Here is a 6320-nt window from a genome sequence, read left to right as displayed (position 1 = left end):
TTTTACTGTATCTTACTTTGGTACCTGGTATATTATATATACGTTTGTTTGTTTGTTTGTTTGTTTCAAATAGGGATGTTAAGGGGGGAAATCATATGATTTAGAGGGGGTAGGGGAGGGAAAGTATGAGAAAAATGTGGGAAGGTGTATTAATGTTCAAGAAGTAATGTACCTGATGAATGTAACTGTCACCACTCTATACATCACCCTAACAATAAAAAGAGTAAACTCAGAATACAAAATAAAAAATAAATTTGTATAAAGAAAAAGAAAATACCGCAAAGTCTTTGTACATATGGCCTACTATCTGGAGTAACCTGTCTGGGAGAGAAGTAAAATTACTATGAATATTTGCATATATATATATACACACAAATATATTTACATAAATATATATAGCCCCATATATGCTGATATTGAAAACATTTTCCAATTGTTTATGATTAGCTCTATGAACTTTGTGATATTACATACCCGTGGTATATAAAATGCATATATGCATGATAGGCATATATGGCTTATATGTTTGTTATTAATTAATTAACCTTCATGTGCTCACACTCCTAGGCTCAGCATATTCCTGAGGAGAAACCAAAGCCTAAGGTATACCATATTAGGTATGTTAGACCGAAGAAAGATGGAAGCTTTCCCAATATTCCAGGTAAATCTTAGGAAAGAATGTTTGCCGGGGAAAAGGGATGTGCTTCCTGCATAGTGAAATACAAGGAAGACGAACAAATATGTTAGAACGAGGTCTGAAGTGTTCCTGAAATTTGACTAGAACTTGGAATTGCCCAACATTTTATTACACTTGTTGTTTCATATCAAACAACATAGTGCCTTTTCCCCCAAGAAATATTTAATGCACTCTGAAGTACAGTTCTTGTTGGAGCACTACCGTAACAAACCCCTGGTATTTACAGAACTTTGGTTAATTTGTCAGTATACACAATGTAAAGAGTTAAACTCAGTTTCATTACAGTGGTGTGTTGGGGCCTTATAGTTATTTCATTAAAAATGTAACCCACCTCTTTGGAATTTTTAAACCAACATAGCTTGTACTTCAGAAGAGCCTGGTTGCATACTGATATGAAGCCTTTTTAGTAAATATCTGAATTTAGACCTTAGATATTGTGACTTAAGAAGCAGAAGACTAAAGGAGACAGATGCATATTTCATTCAAAAATTTGTGCTCTTATTCCCAGTTATATTTAACTGTGAGAATTAAATGACTTTCCTCAAAATGCTTATAAATTGAGCCTAGTGGTAGAGTGCTTGCCTAGCATGCGTGAAGGCCCTGGGTTCAATTCCTCGGTACCACATACACAGAAAAAAAAGCTGGAAGTGGGGCTATGGCTCAAGTTGTAGAGGTCTAGTCTTGAGAAAGCCCAGGAACAGTGCCCAGGCCCTGAGTTAAAGCCCAGAACTGGCAAAAATGCTTATAAATCAGTAGCTTGTAATATAAAATAGTTGTGTATGGCACCATATATATGGTTCAATGGAAAAGTAAAATAATAATAGAAAATTTCACTTAGTCTTTATTTTCCATTGCTTTCATGGCTTCATAATTTTATATAGCAATATTTATTCAAAGCCTGTTGATTGGGGTTTTTATTTTGTTCGGTATAGGAAATTGAACTTGGGGCTTTGTGTTAGCCAGTCAGGTGCTCTGCCACCTGAGTCATACTTCCTTCTAGTCACTCTTGATTTTATGATTTTTTTTAGTAGCATCTAGCATTTTTCCAAACAGCCTGGATTAGGATTATATTTATTTATTCTATTTATAGTTAGGATGACAGGCCTATGCCACTTTGTTCAATTTTTTGTTGGTTGAGTCCTGATCTCATGATGTTTTTCCTGGATCTGATTGGGAACTGTGATTCTCTCTATCTCAGCCTCCTTGATAGTTAGGATTTCAAGAATAAATCAAACTGTCCAGCAAATATTTTGCGAGAATTAGCTCTTTTCATACACTATTATTTTTTTTTTGAGTCATGGGGCTTGAACTCTGGGTCTGGGTACTGTCCCTGAGCTCTTCAGCTCAAGGCTAATGCTTTACCAATTAGAGCCACAGTGCCACTTCTGGTTTTCTGGTGGTTAATTGGAGAGAAGAGTCTCACAGACTTCCATGCCTGTGCTGGCTTTGAACTGCAATCCTCAGACCTCAGCTTCCTGAGTAGATAGGCTTACAGGTGTGAGCTACCAGAGCCCAGCTTCATACACTTTTAGAGTGGAGTTTTAAAGGAAAACTAATTTCAAATGTGAAAAGTGAATATAAAATCAGATAGCCTAACCAATTCCTCAATAAATAATATTTGTAAGGAAAGTATTTGTGAGCCACAAAGCATGCATAAGGCATCCATTCTCTCATGAAAGTATTTCTAGATTATCATTGGCAACAAACATCAATTAATTAATTTCTTTAACTTACACTTTCTTTACCCTCCCCATGAGATAGTAAATTTTGATTTTTTATGCTTTGTCTGTACACTGGATTTCTTCATGGTAAGTTGGCTGTAGCAACTTTGGTGGCAAATAAAACTTTATTCTATGAAGAGTTTACATTCATCATTCCAGGTATTATCAGAGATAGAACAGGGTCCAAGATTTTCCATTTAAAATTATACAAAATTAGACAGGAGTATTCCTAGAATCCTCCACAGGATGCATACTTCAGATGTCATTGTTAATGTTCGTATACCACACATACCATACAATGCATGCCAACGCATCCTGTTTAATTCTCAGGCTGTCCTTTAGAACACAGAGATTCCATAACACAGGGAAATAAACATATAATTCCAGCCCCAATTATTGCACCTGTGGCTTTCAAAATTTCTCAATATTCCTTAAAAAGCAAGATTTTAAAAATATCCTTTTTACTTTTAACATTGATGTAATTAAATCTCTATTTCAGCTTTCAGGAGTAGGAAAAACACCTCGCCTTTATTTCATTCAGCTTTATCAGCTTTTAATTGTTTTGGTTTATCTCTCTTCTTTCTGTGTCTCCCTTAGTGTTCACCATATGTGTACATCTGTGCATTTTTCCTCAATTGCTCTTAAAGCTGAATACCTCAACTTAAGATTCTTATGTCATGAGTCCATGCCACACTCATTTAGTTAACCTAACAATGAGAAACTACAGTAGCTGAGGATATAATCTGTCTTGGTATTTTCCTACTTCTGTTTGTATTTTCCAGTACAGGAATCTTATCTGAACCAGAGTTCAGTTGTGAATGCTGCATTGCATTTACTGGTCATGAACAATTATTCTACTTCATCGTGGACAAGATCCATAGTTTTTCAAGAGCTGCATTGCTTTTGATGACGCAGGGAATTTTCATCAGCCCCGTTCTGAGAGCCATTCAGTAATTTTTCCGTGTCTAAATTGTAGTACACTTTCCATTATCCATTTATTCTCTACGTAACAAAATGAGGTGCTGAATACGGTAAACATCAAAAAATCAAATGTCAGGGAGAACAAAAATACAATTAATATTTTGAAGGAACTCTTGGAAAAGAAAGAAGTTACTGGTTTTACAACTGGGCTTTATTTGTTCCTGGCAGAGAACATGTGATTGTTCCTGGCAGAGATCATGTGATAGATTCCTCAAGCAATTTTTATATGTGACATTTAATACCACACTAGAGAAAAGGCTTTTAGTTCATGGTTTGTGTGAGAAATAGTATGTATTTGTGAATCATGCCTTGAGACTTAAAGTAACAAGTGTTTTGTTTTTCAGGATTTAACCAAGTCAAGGATAAGGATCAGAAGAAGGAACCAACTCCTAAAAAGTCCGATGGTAAGTGCCAACACTGTCCACAAGTGCAGGAAGAGATTGTTCTGAATCTAGAGGCCATTTAGTGCCAGAGTCATGCACTCTACCATGAGCGGGAACCAGGAAATTTTTGACCTGACACCACATTATTCTTTCATTCATGTACAGGAATCATTTTCATATGTGAAGTCACATACTGAGGTTCTTTGTAAGGCAGTTCAGAACCCAAATGCCTGTATCTGACTGCTTGTGGTAGTAAGGGATTGAACCTTTAAACTCATGATAATCTGGGAGAAGTGAAGAAAAAAATTATATCACACACATATGTGGGGAGAGAGGAGAGAAAAAAGAGGGAGGGAGGGAGGGAGGGAGGGAGGGAGAGAGAGAGAGAGAGAGAGAGAGAGAGAGAGAGAGAGAGAGAGAGAGAGAGAGAGAGAGAGAGAGAGATTGGTCATGAAGCTTGAACTTTAGGGTCTAGGTGCTGAACCACAGTGTCACTTCCACTTTCCTATTGGTTGATTGGAAATAAGAGTCTCATGGACCTTTTAGCTTAGGCTGGCTTTGAACCATGACCTTCAGATATCAGCCTCCTGAGTAGCTAAGATTACAGGCATGAGCCACTGGAGCTCAGCTGTTTTGCTTACATTTTTTAGTAGTTTTACATACCTAGGAAAGGGGCTGCTTTTCACAAATAGACATTTGTAAACTGTGCCAGTTTACGTTTTGATAGCTCCTTGACAAAAATTGCTTAAAACTCTTGTGGCTGTACAATTTCTCCAGCAATTTGGGTTGTTTAAAGCATATAAAGAGGAATTTTTCTTCTGTAAATCATGGCTGGGTGAAAATGTGGACCAATCATTGTCTTGTTTAACATAACTACACACTGCTAAAATGCTCATCAAAAAATTTTAACCTCTATATTAGGTTATACATATTTTACATAAGTAATTGCAGTTGTCATGTTGTTTTTATCTCATATTTAGAATGTTATTTATTTTTTATTTTTTGCCAGTCCTGGGGCTTGAACTCAAGGCCTGAGCACTGGCCTTAGGCTTTATCAAGGCTAGAGATCTACCACTTGAGCCACAGGCACAGCATCACTTCAAGGTTTTTTTTTTCTTCCTCTATGTATGTGGTATCAAGGAATCAAACCCTGGTCTTGGTACATGCTAGGCAAGTACTCTACCACTAGGCCAAACTCGGAGCCCTAGAATTTTTTTTGGTTGTGAAGCTTGGACTCTGGGCCTGGGATCTGTCCCTGAGCTCTTCAGCTCAAGGCTACTGACCTGTCCCTTGAGCCACAGTGCCATTTCCGGTTTTCTGGTGGTTAGTTGGAGATAGTTTCAAGTTCTTTATTTCCTGGGCTGGCTTTGAACCACAATCCTCAGATCTCAGCCTCCTGAGTAGCTAGGATTACAGGTGTGAGCCACCACTCCCAGCTGGAATGTTATTTTATGTAAAATACCCAAATAATTCTTGTTAAAATATTTTGTTTCCAGCTGTTTCATGATTAAATGTCTATAAAAGTATACTCTGTTTTACCTATATAGTAAACCTTCCCCTCAAATCAGTGTATTCAGTAATTTCTAAGGTAGAAGGATGACATATTTTCTTACATATTTTACCAGAGTGTTATCTTTACCTTGAATATCTGTGAAAGTCCACCTTCACATTCTGACTAGGTGTTTGCTGCATGGGAGCCTAAAGTTCCACCTTAGGGTTCTGGTTCAGTCCCTTTGTAATATAATGAAGCCATATCTTCTATGTGCCTTTAACATTTTCCCAGAGAAGTTCTATTAGTTAACAGCCACAACTGTTGTGTTTTCTTATAGGTGAGGGGAAATCGGCGAAGTAATTGAATACAACAAAGCCCTTCTGCCAGCCATGTCACTGGGAAATTACAATAAAAACTAGTTTTCTGCATCAAATTCTTTTTAGAGTTGTCTATTATGCTTTTCATGGAATGATCAAAAAATAAGTTTCTCATGACCGTACATTAATACTACACATTTCTGAATGGAGATCAATCAGCAGCCAGTCACTTTCCTGTGAGGGTTACAAGCCTGCAACTCTGACCTGAATTTCTCCCAACTCTTGAGGGATGTGAGCTCATTGTGGTGAGTATCATAGGAAGTGGCCAGTACAGGAGTGTGATCCTGGTCATTCTGCCTCCCTTTGTGAAGGCTATAGAGCATGATCCCCTTCCACAGAAGAGCTCTAATCCACTGGCTGCCAGCGGCTCATGCATGTAATCCTAGCTATTCAAGAGGCTGAGTTCTGAGGATTGCCATTGAAAGCCAGCCAGGGCATGGAAGTCCATGAGATTCTTAAGTCCAATTAACCACCAGAAAACCGTAAGTGGAGCTGTGGCTCAAGTGGGAGAGCAGTAGCTTTGAGCTGAAGAGCAGAGTGACAGTGCCTAAGCCCAGAGTTCAAGCCCCACAATCGCCAAAAAATATAAACAAAATTTAAAAAAGAGCTCTAACCCTATCCCTTCATCTTCCCCTGGGAGGATGTGAGATTGGAACAGAGCCCAGCCTA

At 37.9% G+C, this 6320-nt stretch overlaps 1 long non-coding RNA gene across 1 annotated transcript; it reads left to right on the top strand.

Moving 5' to 3' along the window:
* The first annotated feature begins 573 nt into the window (after positions 1-573).
* Positions 574-5707, top strand: LOC150040833 (uncharacterized). Its single transcript, XR_016533888.1, has 3 exons — positions 574-661; positions 3744-3803; positions 5612-5707. It is a non-coding gene; the product is annotated as an uncharacterized LOC150040833 (long non-coding RNA).
* The last annotated feature ends 613 nt before the right edge of the window (positions 5708-6320 follow it).

The sequence above is a fragment of the Megascapheus bottae genome, chromosome X (genome assembly GCF_031878675.1).
Source record: "Megascapheus bottae isolate mThoBot1 chromosome X, mThoBot2.hap1, whole genome shotgun sequence".
Taxonomy (NCBI): Eukaryota; Metazoa; Chordata; class Mammalia; order Rodentia; family Geomyidae; genus Megascapheus; species Megascapheus bottae.
Note: the sequence above shows the minus strand (reverse complement) of the source record. Positions and strands in the feature narration are given on the sequence as shown.